This window comes from Hypanus sabinus, chromosome 17, assembly GCF_030144855.1.
Source record: "Hypanus sabinus isolate sHypSab1 chromosome 17, sHypSab1.hap1, whole genome shotgun sequence".
Lineage (NCBI taxonomy): Eukaryota > Metazoa > Chordata > Chondrichthyes > Myliobatiformes > Dasyatidae > Hypanus > Hypanus sabinus.
The window spans coordinates 65,307,446-65,333,932 of NC_082722.1; the positions used below are offsets into that span (position 1 = coordinate 65,307,446).

Here is a 26,487-nt window from a genome sequence, read left to right on the forward strand (position 1 = left end):
CTATGGTCTAGGAGACATACCAGCAGGCTCAAGAACAGCTTCTACCCTACTGTTACAATGGTTTCCTAGAATGATAAATTGGACTCTCAACATCACAATCTACATTGTTATAATCTTGCACCTTACTGCAATGCACTTTATTTTGCATTGTGATTGTTTTAATTTGTTCTACCTCAATGCACCGGGGAATGATTTGATTAAAGTGAACATCATGCAAGAAAAGATTTTAATTGTATCTTGGTTTGTGACAATAGTAAGCCAATTCCAATTCTATTCAACTCCTGCTATTTGCATCTCCCCAAACAGATCAGCTGTGATTAACTACTGTACACCACCCTCCCTCAACCACCAGCATCACCATTCCATGTGTTAATCAGTTACTTTCAATCACCACTCCACTCCATTTGTACTGTCCAACACCATCATCCACCTTCTGTTCTACGAGTTTGATTATTAACTCTATTCTGATGAAAGGTTAACTTTCTCTCTATTTACACTGTCTGACCAGTTGAAAATTTTCTCTTTCTTGTTATTTCACTAAAATCAGATCTCGTAGCTATCGCAACGCTGTTTCCTGACACCTAGAGTGCTCAGAGGTGTTGCCATAGAGTCAAAGGCATGGAAAGAGGCCTTTCAGCCCATCTTCACAATGCTGCCCATGATGTCCATGTAAGTCCCATTTGCCTGCACTTGACCATTTAACTCTAAATATTTCCCGTCAATGTACCTGTCCAAGTCTCTTTTAAATGTTATTATTGTACCTGCCTCAACTACTTCCTCTGGCAGATTGTTCCATACACGTACCACTCTCTGAATGAAGAGGCTGCCCCCCGAGGTCCCTTCTAACCCTCCCCTCTCACCTATTGCTATCTGGAGCAACAAACAAATGCTGAAATAACTCGGCAGGCACAGCTCTTCCAGCAGATCACTCATTACTCCAGAGTTTTGCACTCACAGGACCGCTTCCATCCATCCCATAACCTCTTTGACCCACTACCGTCAAGAAGGTAGTTCAGAAGCATCAGACCTAGACTGCCAGTCTGAATAACAGCCTTTCCCCTCAGGCTGTGAGGCTAATGAGCACCACCAATGTCTTGCCACCAGGGCAGCGAGCAGTTTACTACACTTCACTACGTGCATTTTGAACTATATTTTATTGTTTATGTGCTGTGTGTAATTTTTTTTATTTATTGAGATACAGTGTGGAATAGGTTCTTTTGGCCCTTTGAGCCGTGCCGCCCAGCAATCCCCTGAGTTAACCTTAATCACGGGACAATTTACAATGACCAATTAACCTACCGGTACGTCTTTGGACTGTGGGAGGAAACTGGAACACCCGGAGGAAACCCATGCGGTCATAGGGAGAACGTACAAATATGTGTGTGTGAATAAATTTGAACTTGAGATTCCAGCTACAGCACCTGCAGTCTCCTGTTCCTGTATCTCCTCTAGTTTTTGATTCAACTTCCCCGTGAAAAGGATAGTGAGCTGTTCATCCAGTCCATGTCCCTCGTGATTTTAAACACCTCTATAAGGACACCCTACATTCTCCTACCCTCCAACAAATAAAGTCCTTGCCTGTCCAACTCAGGGCCTCGAACCAAAACATCTCAGTCTTTATAGAAGTAGACCACATTTTAAAAAAAGTACTCCGTTGTCTGTCAGGTTTTCAGAACAATAGAAATGTAGGAAAGAACAAAACAGGTGGAGAAAATAAGATCGAGGTTCAAAGACGCGCCTTGCAACTAAACTATTCGTGCCAAACAGTAATCAGCTCAGAGCACAGGAACGGGGGATAGGAAACAGGGGTTCCAATGCATAGAGCCTCTCCCGGCGAGCAGGCTCCTCCTCAGCAGGCTGCAACTTCGGGCCGTCATGCCCAGACAGTTCATACAAAACGCTGATTTCAAAATCGGCAGGCATCTCCTTAATCTCCGCAACCTGTAACTAACTCCGCAGAAATCCCCGCTTCGTACTTCGTGGCGAAGACTGTCACCAGAGTACCTACTCACGCACTCCCTAAAAACAGTTTGGTAACAACAGTTTCCACGAAACACCCTTCCAAACGGGCAAACGTTAGACTCGTCAGTGCGCAGAGTTGCCCTCTAAGTATCTGTCACTGATAAAAGTAAATTGTATTAGACACACCGAGGCAGCAAAGAAACACGGGCTGGGTTGTTTAAAAAACCGTGGCTCCTCAAGGATAAGCTCCAAGGGTTAAAACACAACAGCAGCGTGCGCTCGCTTCATGTTTAACCAGCCTGAGGACAGAAGCCACTTCAACAGGTAGCTGAGTAAAACTTTCCCACAGCGCCGAAAAATCCCCATCTTTAACCTTCGACAAAGGAAGTGAGCAACCAAAGGCAAAGTAGATAACTTTGAACACCAGAAGCAGCGAGCTTTGTCTCACCTGGAATCAAGCTCCCTCAGGCAGCTGCATCCAGCCGGGCAGTAAATCTCACACACACACTCGTTATCGATATGTAATGTACGTATACATACATATATAGGTAACAAAAATACTCTTATTTGTTTAAAAGCAGAGCGCAGGGACCGACCTCAGGGCTTTTTGCTGGTTACACACTGGACTTCCTCACGGGGACAGCGAGGCCGAGCTGACACAACAAAGAACTAGTGAAAACAAAAGAAACATATGGCTCCAGTAGCAAAAGCTTGTAAATTAAACATAAAGAGGAGATTAGATAATGAATGTGTATTCACATGCAGAGATCTGCCTGAGGTGGAAGCTACCATCCCAGTGGGGGGAAGACCATTGGCTCAGGCGGAAGGGATTCGCGGCACAAAGGCCTCGCCTCCTGCAACCCAAACCCTGCCCTTCGGGTACTCGCAGCTCCTGGCTGCGGCAGAAAGGCTCGCCGGTTTTTGTCTGACGGCTAACACCGATGTGAGGGTTTGCAGTCAGGAGGGAAACTACCTGCGCTGTGAAATTCGGTGCTCCGACACAGACACGCCAGCTGCGCTGGGCATATGCAGAGTTGGACTCCTGATGTCTAATAGGATTATAAAACTCTACTTTCTGCTGGGCTTTGTGAGAAGCCACTTGTACCCCAGGCCCATCGATAACTTGTCCTGACTAATTCATCCTGTCTCCCTTCAGCCCCGGCTTCTTTTTGTTTCTCCTTTTAACAAATGCACTAATTATTTTCGAAGCAGAAATGAAACCACCCATTCGATCAGACATTGTGCCCAGAAATTGTGACAGCACGTTAGTCAGCGAGACAAACTTACCCCCGTAACAACTTGCAGAGGCAGATGAGGATCACACTACACAAAACAGAGGCTAAGACACAAGACACAAAACTTCAGCTGCCAAGACACAAAACTTGGAAGCTTCGATTCTTTTGTTGAGTAGCCTGGCTTTCCCCTACAAACAAACACACACAGACTTCCACATACTTACAAACATACACAGATATTAAAACACACATAAACACACCTACATAATCACACATCTGTACAATCAATGAATGAATATACTTTCACTTAGGCAACACTCACATACAAATACACACTCAAACATACATACCTACAAACACATGCTCCCATGCAGAGAGTACACACAAACTATGACATAAAACAAAAAGATATATTCTTTGTCACATCCTCCCATGCACAGACATAACTACAAACTACAACATAAACACAAAGACATATTCTCTCTCTCTCTCTCTCTCTCATATACACATTCTACATCACAGGTATAGAAGTGCAGGAAGCCACTGGGACAAACTACAAACTTGATTCTCTCTCCAGTCCTCTCCCCTCTATATTCCCTGTCCTCATTATAACTTCCCTCTTATCAACATTTGAATCAGAGGAGGAATGGAGTACTCGGCCTCTAGAGTACACTCTGAGATGGCAACTCACCTGACTGCAGCTCCCTTCCACCCCTTGCTTATCCAGAATTCATCCACTTTTGCACTAACAGTATTCCTCTGCTTCTGCTGCTCTGTCAAGTTCAGGTTCACCGTGACAGGCATACGTACTCGGGGCACAAAAGCCATGAAGATTAACTGCTTTGCAGCAGGAGCACCGTGCATCGCAAACATGACAAACGCAAGTTAACATTAACTTAAATTAACATAAGTTCAAAGACTGACAACACTAAAATGCCCCATCTCTGACTTAAATGGGTGATCCTTACTTGTTAACAACAAGCCCTAGTTCTAGATTGCCCACAAGAGAAAATATCCTTGTATCCACCCTGTCAGGACCACTCAGGATCTGCTGACCAGGCTTCTGCCATTAACTGGTCAATGTAAATTGTCCTGTGATTAAGCAAGGGTTAACCAGCGGTTGCTGAAGGGTCTATTTCATGCTGTACCTCAATAAACAGTTTGTTCTAATGTGGCCTGGCTTCAAGTTCTGATTATATGCATGCAGGGTGTGTTAAAGATGTCATAGAAAGGCAGGATGTTGTCGTGGTTTGCAATACAAAGCCACACTCGCTCTTTCTTGGGCTGAATCTGATTAGACTCCCGATTTCCCAACCCTCACCTACATCTCTGGCTGTGAAGTGTTTTAGGACACTGCGAGGCCATGTCAATGAACGCTTTTTCTTTCTCGGCACCGCTGGTGAGATCGGCTTTCCATCAACTTGTGACAGTTCCTTGAAAAGCTGGCCCATTTGCTTCAATAAACTTCCAAGATCTGTCCTGCTTATATATCAGGGCCACTTGTCAAATCAAACAGAGAAGTAAGTGGCTAGAAACGGGACTCTTTATGTGGAATTACAACTAAACTGCCCACAGTGCTAATATCCAACCACGACCCTCAAACAAATTTGAGAAATTGGCTAGCTAAGTTATAAAATATGTTTGGAGCAGCTTTGTGAAGGTCTGCTAAAACAGGAGTTGAGCAATTTCAGCCAGTCATACAGAATGGAGTCATGCCCTCGGCTCGTTGTATTAGCACCCATTTACACCCCATTAGCACCCCACTCTGCAACGACTACCCCAGCCCTCCCCCCCCCCATACTCTAACCCTACACTTTTCTATAAATGTATGTGTGACCTCAGTTCAAACTTGGAGTTTGCAGGCTTGCATTTCTGCCCAACATGAGCCTTCACCAAGTGTTAAGTTATGCTAAAGGAGTTTTTATAGTTTTTGTTTGGTTCAGGTGGGTGCTTCAGGTCACTGCTGGTGACATCTATTATTGTCAGTACTTAACCCACGACCAACAACACTGGAACAGATCGTCGAGTCATTAACCTATCATTGTGTGTGGGAGCTTGCTGTGTACAAATTGTAAGTGTTCCCCACACTAAAAGAGTGTCTTTGCTTCAGACTCACTTCTGATGCAAGTGCTTTGAGATGCACAGAAATAGTTAAAGATGCTATAATAGAAATGAAGGCTTTTTCCTCAAATATCAAACAGTGAAATTGGAATGAACAGCATGCTTTAGCCTGAAGAATAAGAGCTGACGTGAAGACAACCTTTCAAAAACATTTAATTCTGATGATTTATTCAAAATCAATCAGTGACCACAAATAGCAAGATTACCAGACAGAGCCTGCTTTTCACTCCGGCAATTAATGCTAAGATTTTGATTTTGATCAATGTTTTTCAGGTTTTTTATGATTTTTGCTTTGTTCCCCACGCTCCGGAGCTTCCAGCTATCCTCCAGTATTTCATCAAAGGGCTCACCAAGGAGATTTGGCAGCGAGCCTTTGTCAGATACTCAACCTGGAGAGGAGTCACCCTCACAGCCCTCTGCTATAAGCCCCACCCAAAACAAGATATTCAGGACCGGACTAGGTTCAACGATGACATTTGCCCACAATCCAATCACAGAGACAGAAGCAGCCCTTCAACCCTTGTCTGCCTGCCATACATTCTGGATATACACCTCAACTTCAGTAGGAGGAAACCAGAAGTCCATGATCGAGTCCTCATCGGAGGATTAGAGGTGGAGAGGGTCAGCAACTTTAAATTCCTTGCTGCTATTATTTCGGAGGACCTGTCCTGGGTCCTGCAGGAGAGTGCAATTATGAAGAAAGCACGACAGTGTCTCTGCTCCCTTTGGATTTTTTGAAGATTCAGCATGACATCTCAGACTTTGACAAACCTGTATAGATGTGTAGTGGAGAGTGTATTGACTGGCTGCGTTATAACCCGGTATGAAAACCCCAATGCCCTTGAACAGGAAATCCTACAAAATGTAGTCCATCACGGGTAAAGCCCACTCCACCACTGAGCACATCTACACGTTATCGCAGGAAATCAACATCAGTCCACATGCTCTCCTCTCACTGCTGCCACCAGGAAGAAGGCACAGGAGCATGAGGACTCACACCACCAGGTTCAGAAACGGTTACTACCCCTCAACTATCAGGCTCTTGAACCAAAGGGGATAACTTCACTCAACCTCATTTGCCCCATCATTGAAATGTTCCCACAACCCATAGACTCACTTTCAAGGACTCTTCATCTCAAGTTCTCAATATTTATTGCTTTTTTTTTTGTTTTTGTGTCTGCACTGTTTGTTGTCTTTTGCACACTGGTCGAACACCCAAGTTGGCGTGGTCTTTCATTGATTCTGTTATGGTTATTATTCTATGGATTTATTGAATACATCCTCAAGAAAATAAATCCCAGGGTTATATATGGTGACATATATGTACTTCAATAAAACATTTACTTTGAACTCCACTTGGCCACTATTGTTGCATGTTTGTTGATGCCTGTACTTAACAAAAAATTCAGCTGGAAGATTCAGTATAGACAAAATGCTGGAGGAACTCAACAGGCCAGGCAGAATCTATGTCAGAGAATAAACAGTTAATGTTTTGGGCCAAGACCCTTTCTCAGGATCAAGCCAGAAACATTGACTTGTTTATTCCTCTCCAAAGATGCTTCCTGATCTGCTAAGTTCTTCCAGCATTTTGAGCACTTTTCTCAAGATTTCCAGGATCTACAGAATCTCGTCTGCCTTTGCAACTTTCAGCTGATGCATCCCACCCTACACCCACACAGCGACCATAGACTTCTGCAAGGGATGACTCAGACACACCATCCATTTTGCAAAAAAGCCTCTTGATTTTGCTTCTAATGGCCCCACTCATCTTGAGTGTGTCCTTTTGTCCGGAACTCAAGGCATCATTCTGGTATTAATTAAGTGAATTTGTGATGTGTTGGAATACAAGGTTAAAATTCAACACATCACGGCAGGCAGACTCAGCCTATACTCTGTAGAACTGAAAGATCGTTTCCTCCCCTTCACACCGAACACCCTGGGGGCAAAGGCCAACACTCCCAGAGCCTTTGTTGACCTTTGGCACCTGTGCATCTGTTTTTAATCATTTGTGTACTGAGATATCAAAATCCATTGGTTCCGAAAACATCCCTGACAGGAAGTCTGATCCAGAGAGGATGATTTCACACTTTCCTGACATTTCAAAAGCAACTCAGGATAAGGAATAGGCTATTCAGCCCCTCAACACCATTCTATGTCCAGTGGAGTTCTGGAATCTCAAGCTCCATTTGTAACATTTGTGTTTTACCAATTCCATGAATCTTTGTAACTTTTCACATTCATCAAGAGAATTTGTGCATCCCCATGTTAGTTCTGTTGAAAATTTGGATTTTATACATTTATCACTATGTCAATAGCTTGGAATCCCTAAAGAATACCAACCCTGGCCTCTTCTTCTCAACCAATGCCACAAATTACCAGTAATGCCCCCCCTTCACCATTGCCCATTCCCGTTTCCCTCTCTCATCTTATCTCCTTACCCACCCATCATCTCCCTCTGGGTATTTCTCCCCCTTCTCTTTCTTCAATGGCCTTCTGTCCTCTTTCAGATTTCCCCCTTCTCCAGCCCTTATTCTCTTTCACTAATTGACTTCTCAGCTCGTGACTACACCCCTCACCCTCCCTCAGTTTCACCTATCACCCACCACCTTGTACTTCTTCCTTCCATTCCACACCTTCTCACTCTGACTTCTCATCTTTTTTTCTCCAGTCCTGATGAAGGGTCTCGGCCAAAACATCAACTGTTCACTCCTTTCCATAGATGCTGTCGGACCTGTTGGGCTCCCCCAGAATTTTGTGCGCGTCGCTTGGATTTCTAGCATCTGAATGTGTGTACTGACACAGAGACACAACACAAAATTGCAAAACATTTTTGATGTATGATCACAGAGTCATAGAGCAATTCTACAGCTCCTTTGATCCATTGAAACCATGCACCAGACTGCCACCAAACTCAACCCAATTTCTTCTGTTCAGCCCATATCCCTCCAAGTCTCTCTAACAACCTCTGGAGGGCAGAGCTTAGTCAAGACGGCGCTAAACAGCGATTCCTTTGCTTGCATCTTCGGAAACAGCTCTATTTCCATCTTTAATATCTCTATTTTTCCCTTTCAGGGTTCTTTTGAAGACCCTGACCTGGAGTTAAACCCTGACCAGCTCTTTGTAGGAACGGGACGCACTCTCGGGGGTTTCACGACTGGCCATTATCCGACATGCCAAGGGCATGGCCTAAGAGTTCAGCTCACCTTTGGAGGCCTAGGATCTCAGGGCTCTGGAGACGGCGGATCAAAAGTCGGTGTCCCGACGGACTGGTGTGTCGTGGGAGTTGGAAGGTCTTTGGCTGTGTGCCCAGAGACCTGAGATCTTTGGGCACAGAGCTCGGAAAAAGCAACACAACAGATTTTTAACATCATAAACCAGTGGGTTGTTTATTATGTCTCCCCTCTCGCTGTGAAACAGCGGCATCTCTTTCTCCCTTATTAGGGAGAGAGAGAGCCTGTGGTATGTCGAATACCGGGTGAACGCATAGACTTCAGAGTAACCGCAAGTCTGTGTCTTTGTTGTTGCTTTTGCTCATGCTTGAGAACCTGGTGGTGGGTGCCGATGTTTTTTTTTTGTCGGTAGGGGGAGAGGGGATTGTTGCTTGCTACGGCTTACGGGCAGGAGGGAGGGGAGCTGGAGAGGACTTTGGGGTTCAAACATTTAACTGTCACTCATTCTTTGGGGCACTCCTTTGTTTTTGTGGATGGTTGTGAAGAAAAAGCATTTCAGGATGTATACTGTATACATTTCCCTGACAGTAAATGTACCTTTGAAGTCCCAGCCCTGCACGTACCTTCCAAGGACTTCTTAAATAATACCACCTCAACCTGCTCAACCACGTCCTTTTGCAGCTTGTTTCATACACTCTATGTGATAAAGCTCCCCCTCAAGCCCCTTTTAAATCTTTCCACTCAGCCTAAATCAATGCTGCCCTACTATTTAATACCCCTTCCCTGGGGAAAAGACTGTTACCATTCACTTTATCTATGCCCCTCATAATTTTAAACATTTCTATATGGTTGCTGCTCATTCTCTCACGTTCCAAGGAAAAAGACCTACCTGGCCAACCCCACAGTATAAATCAAGCCCTTTACTCCTGGCAAGATCCTCGTAAGTCTTTTCAAGTTGAACCACATCTTTCTTATAACAGAGTGACCAGAACTGTACACAGTACTCCAAGTGCATCCTCACCAACAACTTATTCAACTGCAACATAATGTCTCAATTCCTGTACTCATTGCCCTGACTGATGAAGGGCAGCATCCTAAACATCTTTTCACCATCCTGTGCTGCTCTTGTCAGTGAACTATCCACTTCCAGGTCCCTCTGTTCCAATACACTCCCAGGTGCCCAACCATCCATTGTTCGTCTTTAAGCAGGTTTGACTTTCCAAAATGCAGGGCCTCAAACTTACCTGCCATTTGCCACTCCTTAGGGCTCTTCCCTAACTGGCCACAATCCCCCATAATCTATGATAAACTCCTTCACTATCAATAATATTTCCCAATTTTGTGTCATCCACAAACTTACTGATGAAGCCTAATGCATTTGCACCATGTATTTATATAAGTAACAAACAACACCGACCTGTGTGGTACATCACTGGTCACTGGCCTCCATTCTGAGAAACAGCCTTCAATCACCTCTCTCTGCTTCCTACCTCCAGGCTAATCTTGGATCCACCTAACAAGCTCTCCCTGGATTCCATGGGACCTAAACTTCTAGACCAATCTACCAGAAAGGACCTTGTCAGAAGTCTTGTTAAAGTTCAGACAGACAATATGTACCACCCTACCCACATTCAACTTCTTGGTTATCTCCTCAAAAAACTCAAAAAGATTCCTCAAGCACATCATCCCGGCTGAAGCATTCAACAAGATAACTAACATTCTGGACAGGAGAAAATCTATGGATGTTGGTCATCTGGATTCCCAACATACTTTTGATGATGTATTACACGAGAGAATTTTCACTAAAAACTCAGTCCCAAAATTGGAGGTAATTTGTGGAACATACACATAGGGTGTAGCTCCTTCAATCTGAGTGTGGTCCCATTGCGGCAGTAGAGGAGGGCATGGACTGGCATGTCAGAATGGGAATGGGAAGTAGAATTGAGATGGGTGGCCACCGGGAGATCTCACTTTTTCAGGCAGACAGAGCATAGGTGCTCGGTGAAGCGGTCTCCTAATCTATGTCGGGTCTCACATATACAGAAGGCCACACCAGGCACACCGGACATAGTATACAACCCCAACAGACTCACAGGTGAAGTGTCGCCTCACCTGGAAGGTCTGTCTGGAGCCCTGAATGGTAGTGAGGGAGGAGGTGTAGGGGCAGATGTGACACTTGATCTGCTTGCAGGGTTAAGTACCAGGAGAGAGATCAGTGGGGAGGGCCAAATGGACAAGGGAGTCACGTAGGGAGCAATCCTTGTGGAAAGTGCCAGGAGGGGTATCAGTGGGGAGGTACGAATGGACAAGGGAGTTGTGTAGGAAGTGATCCTGCAGAAAGCAGAAAAGGGTGTAAGGAAAGATGTGCTTGGTGGTGGGATCTTGTTGGAAGTGGTGAAAGTTTCAGGGAATTACGTGCTGGACCCGGGGACTAGTGGGGTGGTAGGTGAGGAAAGAGGAACCCTATCCCTGGTGGGGTGGCAGGAGGATGGGGTGAGAGCAGAAATGCATGAAATGGAAGAGGGCAGGTGAGGGCAGCATTGACGGTGGAGGAAGGAAAGCCTCTTTCTTTGAAGAAGGAGGACATCTCATTAATTCTGTAACAAAAAGCCACATCCTGAGAGCATTTGCCTCTCCTTCACCATTCCCCATTCTCCTCTCTCACATTATCTCCTTGCCTGCTCATCAGCTCCCTCTGGCACTCCTCCCCCTTCCCTTTCTTCCATTGTCTTCTACCCTCTTCTTTCTCCAGTACTTTATCTCTTTCACCAAACAACTTCCCAGCTCTTTACTCCACTCCTCCCCCTCCGCCAGTTTCACCCAATGCCTACCACCTCATACTTCTTCCTCCCATCCTCCACCTCCTTAGTCTGACATCTTCTTTCCAGTCCTAATGAAGGGTCTCAGCCTGAAATGCCAACTATTTACTCTTTTCCATAGATGCTGCCTGGCCTGCTGAATTCCTCCATGGGTTGTACACACATTCATGTGTTCCTTTCCTCTGGCCTTCATAATGAATTCCAAAAAAATTCCACAAATATATGAACTGAGTAGTCAATAGCTTCCCGGTCTCATATTCTGAATGTATTTCCCATTTCCCCATGGAAAGAGATGGGAAAGTAAACCATTTCTGAAGGTGCAAACCAATGGAAACAAAACTGTTCTAGTAGGAGGGGAAATAAAGTAAGACTGGAGTGGAGGCATAGATCTCCAAGTAGGAGCACACAGCATATTGGATAATCTTTCAAAATCTCTTCACCTCTTCCCAGTCGAGCTCACTGTAGAGATTTTGTTAAAGTGTAAGCACTGATGATGCCATCAGGGAAACTATTTTGTATATAGTAATGAACCCAGCAGGGACTGGGTAGCTGAACCACAGCAGACACTCCAGAGCTCTCCTACAGATGTTGTTACACATCCCTAATTAACCACACCAGACCTGATTACAGAGAGAGTTGTGGGGGACGATGTCCCCGGCATTTAACACACAGGCGAAGGGAAGCCTCAAGTTAACAAAGGATCGCTCAAGAGAGGCTGCAAGAGAAACTTCCTTAAATAATGGATGAATACGGAACCTCTGAGAAAATCAGAACAATTTAGAGCCAATTATGTTTCCTGATTTACTCTCTCTCATACTTTCTGTTCCTCTTCTTTATCAATTTCTTGCTCATCCCTTTCTGAATATTAAAACACCCAAGTTTACTGTTTACTTGACTACTTTATAAGCCATTTCCTTTAATTTAATACTATCTTTAAAATATCACCTGTAATCTCTGGACACTTTCCCTTCCGTATCGCTGTGCCAGTCACATGATGTGCCAGAGCAACTTACATGATATACTGGAGGGACTCAGCAGGTCAAGCTGTATCAATGGAGTGGAATATGTAGCCAACGTTTCCGCCGGAGATCCTGAAGATGCTGTCTGACCTGCTGAGTTCCTCTAGCATTTTGTGTGTGCTGCTCTGGATTATCTGCAGAATCTCGTGTGTTTCATACTGTGCCATACCCTGTAAGTTCAAAGTCCCAAGTAAATTTATTATCAGAGTACGTATAAGTCATCAAATACTATCCTGAGATTCATTTTGATGCAGACATTCACTGCAGAACAAAGAATCAGTGAAAAGCTACAAGCAAAGACTGACAAATAACCGATGTGCAAAAGAAAAAAATCTGCAAATACAAATAATAATAAGTAAATAATACTGAGAATACGATTTGTGGAGTCCTTAAAAATTAGTCCATAGTTTGCGTTCAATGCCCAGTTCAGTGCTGAGGCGAGTTATCCACATTGGTTCAGGAGCCGGATGGTTGAAGGGTAATAACTGTTCCTAAACCTGGTGGTTTGGGACCTGAGGCTCCTGTACCTCCTTCCCAATGGCAGCAGTGAAAAGAGAGCATGGCCTGGACGCTGCTTACTTGTGGATGTGCTCAATGGTGGGAATGGCTTTTCCTGTGATGGACTGGGCTGACTTAGCTTCCCAACCAACCTGCCCCTCACCACTCTGTTCAGACTGAAAATCCTGGTGTCAGGTTGAACAACATCACACTCAGATGTGATGCAAGTTTCTGTCACTCTTTCCTGGGGGCTACTTTATAACAAGAGCATTAATTAACCTTTTCTCATGAGATCATATCAGATCCGAAGGAGCTTGTTCCCTAGTTGGCTCCTAAATATAACGATCGGGAAATCTACGTGGGCTACATCCCAGGAGTTATCTTCTCAGTTGTTCTTGCTGACTTGACTTGTTCAGTCTATACACAGGTGATTACTCTTTCACCGCTGTTACATGTACTGTATCCTTGTAACATGCTGAACATTACTACAATTATTCAGACTCCCAGAAACAAATCACATCAACATTTTCTGTGGCTGTTCATGATCAGAAATTTTGCCAGTTTTTTTTAAAATATAAATTCCAGATTTATTTAATCTCACCAAGCTGCAATGGTGTGCTTCAAACTCACATCAATGACCCAGCCTTCTGGATACGAGTCCAAGAATCTGGCCACTATATTGTGACACACATGGAGGGTGGCACGGTAGTGCAAACACAAGAGGCTCTGCAGAGGCTGGAACTCCAGAGCAACGCACAGAACGCTGCCTGACCTGTTGCATTCCTCCAGCAATCTGTGTTTCGCTATAGTGGTTAGCGTGATGCTGTACAGCACCGGTGATCACAGATCAGAGTTCGATTCCCACCGCTCCCCGTGAATTTATACATCCTCCCCACGAGCTCCGAGGGCTCTGATTTTCTCCCACATTCCAAGGAGCATACAGGTTAGGGGTTAGTAAGCTGCAGACATTGAATGTTGGCGCGGGAACCGTGGCAACACCTGTGGGCTGCCCAGAACACACCCCCGGTCGCTGACGCAAATGACGCATTTCACTGGAGGTATTGATGTACATGTGACAAATAGAGCCAATCTGTAATCTTTACAAAGGAGGACATTCACACTGAGTCTTCAGCATTTTGAACCGAAGAGGTTTCAGAGTGGGCACTTGTTAATAATAACTGTATTGTAACCATTTTCTTAAACACACATTGGCTGTGAGTACTTCTTGTACTCCTTGATCATCCAAGAGCCAATCACATGGTTGTGGGTCTGAAGAAACATAGACACGACCAGGTAAGGTTAGCAAACTACCTACCCTGAAAGGCGATGTAAGCCAGACAGGCTCCTACAATAATCTGGTATTTACTTCATTACCGTTTACAAAATTAATAGGCTGAGTTTCCCAGCTCTGTAGGAGAGATCTGAACGCAATCATTAGTAGAGGCACATGACACATCCTGATTAGTAATTAGTTCAGTTATACAGTATAATCAATAAGCTACTGCATCCCTGATCTGTGAAGAGGAGGGTTGATGTTAATTGGCAGGAAGATGAATAATAATAGAGTATGATTTGAATGCAGCTGTCTGCACCTGCATGCAGTGAGTCTCCCTCACAATATCAGCTAACACGCCCAAATTGTCCCTTCCGTGTTGGTCTGGGGAGGCAGTGCTAAGCAGAGTGGGGGGTTAAGAATGGGGGCAAATATTGTGTATTTTATGGTGGGGGGGGCACAGTCTTCTTATTATACATCCCGTATTGCTGATCTCCCTGGACTGAATTGCTGAAGTGTTGGGTAAGATTTGGACACCACAGTGGGCAGTAAACAGAACTTCCGTCTCACAGATTCAGTAATCTGGGTACAATCCTGAAAGGTAGTGTGGCTGTGTGGAGTTTGCATGCTCTCCCTGTGACTGACATTTTTCCATTTTAATTTTAGTTGATCTAGGGGATGATCAGGGAAACATGGTCAGTACAGTTTCCTGGCTTAAACAGCATCCAACCCCTTGACTCTGGCCCCTCCCCTACACTTCCATCATCCTCTCTCCATCCAATCATCACAGAACGGCCCACCAACTCCATACCAACCATCCAGCTTCCATCTACAGTGGATGCAGTGGATCCATTTACAGGGGTTCCCAACCCGAGGCCCAGGGACCTCTCAGTTACTGGTAGGGACTCATGGCATAAAAAAGGTTCGGAACCCCTGATTTACACTGATCTTCCTTTTATTCTCCCCACATGCCCTCTGCCCCCCCAAATTTCTACCCTTCGCCCACCCACAAGGGGAAATTTCAGCAGCCGATTAACCTACCTACACAGAAGTCATTGAGATGCGGGAGGAAAACTGCAGCACTCAGCGGAAATCTATGCAGTCACGGGGAGAGCGTGCAAACTCCACACAGACACGTCAGTTCAGGATTGTACCCAGGTTGCTGAAGCAGAGAGGTGTCTAAATCTCTTCTTACCCAACACCTCACCAATTCAGCCCAGGAGGGTCAGCAATACAGGATGTATAAAAAGCCAACTGCCCACATAACCCATACCTCCCCACCATAAAATGCACAATTCCTTTTCCCCAACTTGCCCCCATTCTTAACCACCACTCCATTTTATTTGTACTTATTGATTAATTGATTGATTGACTGATCGAGATGTACAGTAGGTCCCTCCCAGGAGCACCTGATTCACCACTAGTCTAATCACGGGACAATCTACAGTGACTAATTAACCTACCAACCAGTAGGTCCTTGGACTGTGAGAGGAGATGGGAGTGCCCAGAGGAAACCCACACAGTCATGGGGAAAACATACAGACAGCGGCAAGGATTGAACCTGTGTCACTGGTACTGTAAAGCGCTGTGCTAACCATTATACTATTGGGCCACCTATAACATTGCCTCCCCAGACCAACACAGAAGGAACTCAAAGGAGAGAAAGCTGTTATATCAAAATGTCTGCCCTTCACCAAAAACTAAGAGCCCCCATTCCTTCCCCCCCATACTGCTGCACGTATCCAGTTCAAAAGGTAGCTGACCCCCTCTTGCTCCTCAATTTTGCTGTACCTTACTGCTCTTTTTCCAAATTTCACATGCACAATATCCTTCATTAGAGGGGAACCACGATGATAAACATACAATTCTTAAACCTCCAAAAATCACTAGTTTTCGCCTGACAACTTTACATAAAACTGAAGCTTTCGCAGACTGTGATGTTAGTTGAGAGGTAATAGGAAAAGAATGAGATCGATCCATTTAACTTCTATTATCTCTCAACTCCATGATAAATCAGAATAAAGTGTAATTGTCCATTATTGTGAAAAATGATTTTGTTCTGCCAGTAACTATGGCAAAATGTGTGTTGCTTAAACAAAATGCAGGCTGGAGCTGTAAAGAAAGAAAAATAAAATCTGTAATGCAGCAGGTTTTCTTTAGGTGAGGCTGCCTTTGGGAGACATAAAAAGAGTAACTTACAGTGAAAAGCATTGGAGCGAAGCATCTTTTTGTACAAACCACTTATAAACTTCTTATGTTACACTAGAGTCTATCTGCTGGTGGAGAAAGTGATGGTGAGAATAGACAAGTGTTCTGTGCTTAGCGTTTGCAAGTCATTTTTAAGGTGCTTTGACACAGAATGAGACCTTTGTAAATCTCTTGACTTCCCAAAGCTCTAGACTCACTCAGCTAGCTGCAAATCAGATCTGAAACAGCTGTTACATAGCATGTTAGATAAGACACTGGACTCACAATAACATGTTCTCTCAACCTATGCACTTGAACGGAAGCTGTCCCTTGTATCCCAGACGATTATCTAACCTTCTACCTGTTTTTAGGAGGTTCCTGTGCCTAGATATTCTTCCATCTTTTCCACATTATTACAGCGGCTAATTACAGGGAAGTACTTTGGTTGTTGAAAGATAATATAGAAATACAAAGCTTCTTTTTAGCTTCCGTCTGAGATAACACACTTAGGAAGGTCAATCCAAGAATCAGAATCAGGTTTATTATCGCTAATGTATGTTGTGAAATTTGTTATTTGGCAGCAGCAGTACAGTACAATACATTAAAAATACCACAAATTATAATAAGAACATGTAAAAAAAAACCAAATTAAATAGTGCAATGTGAGAGCAAAGTAATGAAGTAGCATTCATGGATTTAGACCATTCAGCCATAAAAAAAAGCTCTCACTCAATGTCAGCAAGACCAAGGAGCTGATTACTGACTTCAGGAGAAGGAAACCAGAGTCCATGAGCCAGTCCTCATTGGAGGATCAGAGGTGGAGAGGTCTACAAATTTGAATTCCTCAATGTTATTATTTCGGAGGACGTGTCCTGAGCCCAATTACAAAGAAAGCACTGCAGCATCTCTGCTTCCTTAAGAGTTTGCATGACATCCGAAACTCTGACAAACTTCTACAGGTGTGTGGTGCAGAGTATATTGACTGGCTGCATCACAGCCTGGTATGGAAACACCAATGCCCTTGAACGGAAAATCCCACAAAAAGTAGAGGATATGGCCCAGTCCATCAGTGGCAAAGCCCTTCCAACCACTGAGCTCATTTACCCGGAACGCTGCCATAGGAAAACAGCAAGCATGCATCACCACCCATGTCATGCTCTCTTCGCGCTGCTGCCATCAGGAAGATGTACAGGAGCCTCAGGACTCACACCATCAGTTTAAGGAACAGTTACTACCCTCAATCATCAGGCTCTTGAACCAAAGGAGATAACTTCATTCAACTAAACTTGCCCCATCCTTGAAATGTTTCCACAACCTATGGACTCACTTTCAAGAAATCTTCACCTCTTGTTCTTGATCATTATTGCTTATTTACAATCTCTCAATGGTATTGATACCGGCTGGGGTCACCCGTCTTGTAAAGACACTGCCCAGAAGATAATGGCAAAATACCTCTGTAGAAATATTTGCCAAGAACTATCATGGTCATGGAAAGACCACAATCACCTATGTCATATGGCACAGCACACAAAGAATTAACGAATGATACACAAAGACTGACGAGTGACCAGTGTGCAAAAGAAGACAAATTGTACAAATAAAATAATTATACAGAGAAAATGAGCTGCAGAATCATTGAAAGTGAGTCTGGGGATTGTGGAATCAGTTCAGAGTTGGAGTGAAGTTATCTATGCTGGTTCCAGAGTCTGATGGTTCCAGAACCTGGTGGAGTGAGACCTAAGGCTACTGTACCTCCTTTCTGATGACAGTCAGGAGAATGGGAAGTGTGGATATAACAAAAAACAATAATGATGCATAATAAAGTGTAGATGCAACTGAGGAAGTGCAGTACAGGTGAAAAGTAAGATGCAAGATCATAATGTGGTAGATCATGAGGTCAAGGGTCCATCTTATCACACAAGATGGAGGTATTTTGCCATTGTCTTCTTCTGGGCAGTGTCTTTACAAGACGGGTGACCCCAGCCGATGTCAATACCATTGCGAGATTGTAAATAAGCAATAAATACTGTTTGTGTGACTGTATTTTACTTGCTATATTATATGTGCTCTCTGTGCCTTGTGCTGTGTGTCACTGTTAGTATTGTGTTTTGCACCTTGGCCCCGGAGTAACGCTGTCTCGTTTGGCTGTATTCATGGATAATCATGTATGGTTGAGTGATAATTAAGCTTGAAAAATGGAACTTCATAACAGCAGGATGGAAGGTGTCTTTGAGCTTGGTGGTATGTACTTTCAGGATTTTGTACCTTCTGCCTGATGGAAGAGGGGGAGATGTGTTAACAAGGATCAGAGCAATTTCTCAGACTTTCTGTAGTTCAGAAACTATATCAATCTGTGTTGTAGGTTTGTTAATGTGACATCAGTTCCATGGAACTGTAATTTTTATTGCCTTGCAGATAAGGGGAGAAAGCTGAAACAAGGGAGGAGGAGGTGCTGCTGCAGCTGCTTCCTGGACAGATGGCAGAAAGTTAGGATTGTGCTTCTGTCATTCCCTGCTCTGCCAGAGCTGCCATTCCAGTTTATCGTCTGGAACTCGAACATTTCAGAGACCTGAGTCATATTCACAGGACAGCTCCACCACAAAGATACTCACGTACAGGAGAGCTCCACCACAAAGACACTCATGTACAGGAGAGCTCCACAATGGAGACACTCACGTACAGGAGAGCTCCACAATGGAGACACTCACGTACAGGAGAGCTCCACCACAAAGATACTCACGTACAGGAGAGCTCCACCACAAAGACACTCATGTACAGGAGAGCTCCACAATGGAGACACTCACGTACAGGAGAGCTCCACAATGGAGACACTCACGTACAGGAGAGCTCCACCACAAAGATACTCACGTACAGGAGAGCTCCACCACAAAGACACTCATGTACAGGAGAGCTCCACAATGGAGACACTCACATACAGGAGAGCTCCACAATGGAGACACTCACGTACAAGAGAGCTCCACAATGGAGACACTCACGTACAGGAGAGCTCCACCACAAAGATACTCACGTACAGGAGAGCTCCACCACAAAGACACTCATGTACAGGAGAGCTCCACAATGGAGACACTCACGTACAGGAGAGCTCCACCACAAAGACTCACGTACAGGAGAGCTCCACCACAGACTCACGTACAGGAGAGCTCCACAATGGAGACACTCACGTACAGGAGAGCTCCACAATGGAGACACTCACATACAGGAGAGCTCCACCACAAAGACACTCACGTACAGGAGAGCTCCACAATGGAGGCACTCATGTACAGGAGAGCTCCACCACAAAGATACTCACATACAGGAGAGCTCCACAATGGAGACACTCACGTACAGGAGAGCTCCACAATGGAGGCACTCATGTACAGGAGAGCTCCACCACAAAGATACTCACATACAGGAGAGCTCCACTATGGAGACACTCACATACAGGAGAGCTCCACCACAAAGACATTCACGTACAGGAGGGCTCTATCAGAGAGACACTTCCACACAGGAGAGCTCCATCAGAGAGACATTGACACACAGGAGAGCTCTAACACAGAGATATTTGTGCACAGGAGAGCTCCATCACAGAGACATTCACACACAGGAGAGCTCCACCAGAGAGACATTCACGTACAGGAGGGCTCTATCAGAGAGACATTGACACACAGCAGGGCTCCAACACAAGAGATATTTGTGCACAGGAGAGCTCCATCACAGAGACATTCATGTACAGGACAGCTCCACCACAGAGATCATTTAGGAAGCACTTAAAGTGACAGGGCTTAAAGGGGATATGGGCCAAAAGCAGGTAATTATGACTAGCTGGGTAGGCACCATGGTTGACATCTGTACGATGTTGCTCAATGACTCTAATCAATAGGTTCCCAACTTTTTTTATGCTATGGACCCCTACCATTAACCGCAGGGTCCGTGAACCCCAGGCTGCGAGCCCATGCTCTATTCCCTCAGTGTTACACTGAAGTAATCAGACACGAACCCAAAGCCTGCAGAAGAGTGCTCACCGGAACCATCCCTCCACTGCATAGCATAAACAACGCGATCCGCAAGCCCAGGTCCTTCTGAAAATCCGATTCGAGAAATGGGGCAGGCAGCGGGAATTCTTAATTGAGCTTGGCTGAAAGGATTAAGCAATTAGTTTGGTAGGCAGGTCCCTGGGAAGGAAATCCAGAGAGACCAGGAATCCACCACATGGGCTGCGTGCACTTCCGTATGACAGGGAAACAGCTTGCTTGAGCTACAGACCTGCCCCATCCGAGCCTGGACCTGTTCACACAGAGGCCCAGTACACTGCTACTCCCCAGAGGAAGAAACCTGGTGTGCGCCTTAGGTGTCAGCTAACAACCCACAGCAGCAGGGAAACATCACGATATATTAAATTATGAAAGACTTCACATCGTGCTGCAGGGCTGGATTAGTCTCCCACAGCAATATGCACCAGCTTTTAACTAATTTGAGGAAGCTGCAATTGGGGAGGGATTAGAGGATGATTTAAGTACCTCTGTCATGTATATCTTACAAGATATTATCTAACAGCAACTTCAGGCAGAGAGCGTATAGAAAGCTGCAAGTTCCTCACTTATGTAGAAGGCATCCAAAATGCTATTTGCAATTCCTGCTGCAAGGTTGAATCACAAGTGAAACTGTAACATCAGTTCTGCAAATAACATGGCTTGGTTTGTGAAAATTTGGCAGGATATCTAAACTTTGACTGGCTGCATCAGAGCCTGGAATGAAAACACCAAAGCCCTTGAATGGAAAATCCTCCAAAAAGCAGCGGATAGAGCCCAGTCCATCGTGGGCAAAACCGTCCTCATCACTGAGTATATCTACACAGAGCGCTGTCCCAGGAAAGCAGCATCCATCACCCGGGACCCTGCCGCCCAGGTCATGCTCTCTTCTCACTGCTGACATCTGGAAGAAGGTACAGGATCCTCAGGACTGATACCACCAGGATGATCATTGGCACCATGTGAGACGGGAGCGACCTTGGTTCCATGACCATGATTGTTCTTGACAAATGTTCAGTAACAGATATTATCTCTCAACCTTTAGGCTTTTGAAATAGTGGGGATACAGGTTTAAGGTGCTGGGGAATACATACAGAGGAGATGTCAGGGGTAAGTTTTTTACTCGGTGAGTGTGTGAAATGGGCTGCTGGCAACGGTGGTGGAGGCGGATAAGATAGGGTTTTTTAAGAGGCTTTTAGATAGGTACACGAAGCTTAGTAAAATAGAGGGCTATAGGTATGCATGGTAATTTCTAAGGTGGGGACATGTTTGGCACGTCTTTGTGGGCCAAAGGGCCTGCATTGTGCTGTAGGTTTTCTATGTTTCCATGTAACTTCACTTGCCCCATCACCAAAATATTCCCACAATTTATGGGCTCAATTTCAGGACTCCTCATCTCACACTCTCAGAAATTGCAGATTATTTATTTATTGATTTTTTCTTTTGTACTTGCATAGTTTGTTGTCTTTTGCACACTGGTTGTTTGTCTTTCACTGTTTCAATTATGACTCTTTGATTTTCTGGACATATCCGCAAGAAAACGAATCCCATCGTTGTATAAGGTGATATAATTGTACTTCAGCAATAAATTTACTTTGAACCTCAGTACACCCCTTCTATAGGTCAGATTCCAGCCACTGTGTAAGATCTCTGCGTTCAATTAAATATGGAACATTCAGCAGCTGGGCAGCGTCTATGGTCAGTGAAACTGGGTTAGCATTGCAAGCTGAAGTCACTTAGTCAGAATTGATGTTTTCTGCCAGAGTCAGGAAAAGACAAGAGTTCACAGTCCTTCAGTTCTGAAGCGGCTCTGCTGAGGAAGCAAGCATGCTGGGCCCAATAACACACCTTCTCTCCAAATAAATCAGCCAGCCAAGACCAAATGGCGGAGCATACTCTCAGGCAAGATGGCCAATGCTTTTCCCGCGACTCTCTTAGGCAATATACCCTCATTATTATTTAGTTATTTACGTATGTATGTATGTATTATTATTATTTGCAGTTTGTCTTCTCTTGCACATTGGTTGTTAGCCAAATGGTCCAATTCTGCTCATAACTGTATATCTAATGGTCTTAATTTTGCCAAGGATGCATAAATGATAGGCCCAAAAACACCCCCCTCCCAAAATACATCAGCCGCGATTGCAAGCAGAGCAGACCTGATGGGCCAAATGGCCTAATTCTGGGCTTTATGGTCTTTTTTTCTTGATTTTGCCACATTTTTCCCCCCAGAAAATAGACCTACTTCATAAAATTTGCAAAGAGAAAGTTCATTGGTTGCCTTTCCGAATACAGGGCAGATCCTGCTCACTCTTAAGTTGCCCCATTTCACCCAGAAGATTAATACTACACTTTCTGTAAGTTAGTTATTTCCTCTACATACATTTTTCAATGAACACGTGTCCAGGTGTTTGCTCATGGGTTCCACCTCCTCAGTGTAAAATGGCAAGAGAATCCATCACAGTATAGCCAATATCTCACTGCAGTTAATAATCCACATGAATTTCATACTCAGATGATAATTATTGAGTCTGTTCATACGTTCACATTTATTGAAGTTTGATTACTGACATTTGTGCGCATGTGACTGTCCTGCTATTTGTTGATTGGTCATGGCTGTTTGCACTATTGCCTTGTAAATTGTCGGTTGCTATTGTGTTGTCTGATATGGTATTGTCCTCTGTTTTATGCTTGGCACTGAAGCACAATCAATTCTGATATGTTCACATAATGACAATGAAGTGATTCTGATTCCAAAGGCTTGCTGCTGTTGTTCCCAACAACACTCATAGGCAAGATAGCCAATGCTTTTCCTGTGACACTCTTAGGCAAGGTGCCCTCAGTATTATTTAGTTATTTATGAGTCTATCTCCCCCCCCCCCCCCCCGCCATCTTCATCACATTCTACAGGGGTTGTATTGAGAGCATCCTGAGCAGCTGCATCACTTCCTGGTTCGGAAATTGCACCATCTCGGATCGCAAGACCCTGCATCGGATAGTGAGGTCAGCTGAGAAGATCATCGGGGTCTCTCTTCCCGCCATTATGGACATTTACACTACATGCTGCATCCGCAAAGCAAACAGCATTATGAAGGACCTCAAGCACTCCTCAAACTCTTCTCCCTCCTGCCGTCTGGGAAAAGGCACTGAAGCATTCGGGCTCTCACAACCAGACTGTGTAACAGTTTCTTCCCCCAAGCCATCAGACTCCTCAATACCCAGAGCCTGGACTGACACCTTACTGCCCTATTGTCCTGCTTATTATTTATTGTATTACCTGCACTGTTTTGTGCACTTTATGCAGTCCTGGGTAGGTCTGTAGTCTAATGTAGTTTTTCTCTGTGTTGTTTTTTTACGTAGTTCAGTCTAGTTTTTGTACTGTGTCATTTAACACCATGGTCCTGAAAAACGTCTCGTTTTTACTGTATCAGCAGTTATGGTCAAAATGACAATAAAAGTGACTTGACTTGACTTGTATTATTATTATTATTAATTTGCAAAGTTTGTCTTCTTTTGCTCATTGGTTGTTAGCCAGTTTTGTGTGTAATTATTCACTGGTTCTGTTGTATTTCTTTATTCTGCTGTGAATGCCCACAAGAAAATGAATCTCAGGATAGTAAAGGTGATAATAAATTTACTTTGAACTTGCCATTACTCTGCACTGAAGTTCCCACCTCTAAAGCCTTCTCCAGCCATATAATATTTTGGGGTCTCTCTGACTTAGTCAATGTTTCATTACAAATCACTTTTCAGATTTAGATTTTTTTATCACATGTGCACTGAAACATACAGTGAAATGTGCTATTTGCGCTAACAATCAGCACACCCAAGAATGTTCACCATTTGTTCCTCCCTCCCACTCACCCACATACCTGCCCATGCACTATTTATTGGAGTTAAGGGTTATGGGGAAAAGGCAGGTAGGTGGAGGTGAGTCCACGGCCAGATCAACCATGATCTTGTTGAATGGCAGAGCAGGCTCGATGGGCCAGATGGCCCACTCCTGCTCCTATTTCTTATGTTCTATTTAGAAGTTAGCATTTTTAAGAAATAATCTAGGAAAAAAATGAATGGACATGAAACGAGATGAATCCCTGGTATCTGATAACCCTCATCCAGGGGCTTTGAAAGGCCTTTGGTAATAGTGGGCGTACTGGATATCACCTTTCACCATTCCCTCAAATCCAAAGCAGTTCCCACATATGCAAAGGAAGGCTCACAAGAAAGGAAAGAGAGAACTACTAAGTAGTCAGTCAGCCTGGAGGTTTACCAGGGAATATGCTAGAATCTATTGTAAAGGAAGCAATAATGGGCCACTTAATAATACTGAGATTAAGCACAGCCAACATACATCTATGAAAGGGGAATCAAGTTTGAGAAACCTGTTGGAGATTTTTGAGGTTACAACTAGCAGAGCATCTAAGAGAACTGGAAACCAACTGATATGGTGTATTTAGAATAACAAAAGACCTTTACGATCCGACACAAAGATAATTAAAGAAAATTAGAGTATATGGATTTCAAGGTAATACACCAGCATGGGTTGAGGATTTGTTAACAAACAGAAAGCAGAGGATAGGACTAAACGGATCATAAACAGATGCTGGAAACCAGAGGAACACATTAAAGGGCATGCGCTACAACAAAAGATTCACAAACTCCAGAGCAGCGGAGGATGAGGGGAGACCTGACAGAGGTTCAAAAGATTATGAGAGGCACTGACAGTATCTTTTCCCAAGGGTTGGAATGTCTAAGAACAGAGGCCGTGCATTTAAGGTGAGAGGAGGTAAGTTTAAAGGAGATGTGAGTGGCAAGTGTTTTTGTTTAACAGAGAGAGCGGTGGGCACCTGGAATGTGCTGCCAGTGCTGGTGGTAAAGGCAGATACATTAGGGGCTCTTAAGAGACATTTAGATGGGCACAAGAATGTGAGGGAAATGGAGGGATATGCGATTAGTTTTGTTGGCTATTTGATTACCAATTTAAATGGTTCAGCACAGCATTTTGGGCTCAAGGTCAGCAGAGGAACTCAGCAGGTCAGGCAGCATCTATGGAAAAAAGTGCAGTCAACATTTCGAGCTGAAACCCTTCAGAAGGACCTGTTACCATGAATCTATACCAATGATTTGGATGCAGGGATCGCACTGATGACATGAATAGTATCTTTCTCCTGCCTTCTCTCCGTAACCTTTGATATCCTGACAAACCTATCAAACTCCATTTTAAATATATCCAGAGGCTTGGCCTCCACAGCCCAAGCCATTAAAAGAGGAGTTTTTGAACAGGCAGGAAATATTGACAAACTTTGAATTTTTCTATTCCAAGAAAGCAGAGACCTGTTGAAGTTTCAGTTAAAACTGAACAACTGAAGCCGTATAGTGCTTGTGATACCCATACCAACGTCAATGCATATGGGTCCAAGTCCAATAATCCAGCCCATTCAGGATGTATGGCCAGCAGCTTTTCCAGACCATTAGGTGTACCTCCTTTGACTCTCCAAACATAACTTCATTTTACATGCTGTTCAGTATCTTCCGGTGAATCCGATGAATTTAAAGAGAGCAGGACACGTACAAGCGCTCTGACCCCAGATTCTGGAGGCAAATCGAGCCGCACTCACGACCTAAAAATATTCCAGACTCCAATGCCAGCTCACAGGAATACAACACATTTACATCTTTCCCATTACACAGTGACGCTGATGATTGTTGATTCAACATGCCTGCAGTGGGTAGCTAGTGTTTGATGTTAATCTCCGCACATCGTTGCCAAGACTAACAGGCCAGAGGTTCTGACCTCCGAGTAAAAGGGAGCCCTTCTATTTATGAACAGGTGGTCTCTTCACTCCAGAGTATATCTCTGCTGATCTGACCTTGTCTCCTTTGTCCCGCAGACCCGTTCATCAATCATGTAGTAACGACTCAGTTAGATCATAACAGCCTCACAATGCACTTAAGGTCTGTTCTTAAAAGTCAAAGCTAAAACAACAAACATTAACACCTGTCGTTAAAGCTCCTGACTACGTATGTGGGGGCAGCATAGGTTACAGCATAACACTTTACAACGTCAGCGATCAGGGTTTAATTCCCTGTCTCGAAGGAGTTTGTACGTTCTCCCTGTGAACACGTGGGTTTCCTCCAGGCACTCTGGTTCAGAATCAGAGTCAGGTTTAAAATC

General features: G+C 44.3%; 1 protein-coding gene across 9 annotated transcripts in view; it reads right to left on the minus strand.

Annotated features, from left to right (window-relative positions):
- Window positions 1-26,487, minus strand: part of gse1b (Gse1 coiled-coil protein b) — a 709,689-nt gene that overhangs the window by 509,517 nt on the left and 173,685 nt on the right. For 2 of the 9 annotated variants that reach the window (XM_059993229.1, XM_059993217.1), the window contains exon 1: window positions 2,936-3,153. The exons of 4 other annotated variants lie outside the window; for them this stretch is intronic. The gene's annotated coding sequence lies outside the window, so the exon portion shown is untranslated. Of the gene's footprint in view, window positions 1-2,410; window positions 2,499-2,558; window positions 2,675-2,935; window positions 3,154-26,487 lie in introns of those variants that run through there. 3 more of the 9 variants (XM_059993232.1, XM_059993215.1, XM_059993218.1) reach the window with 3 other exon arrangements.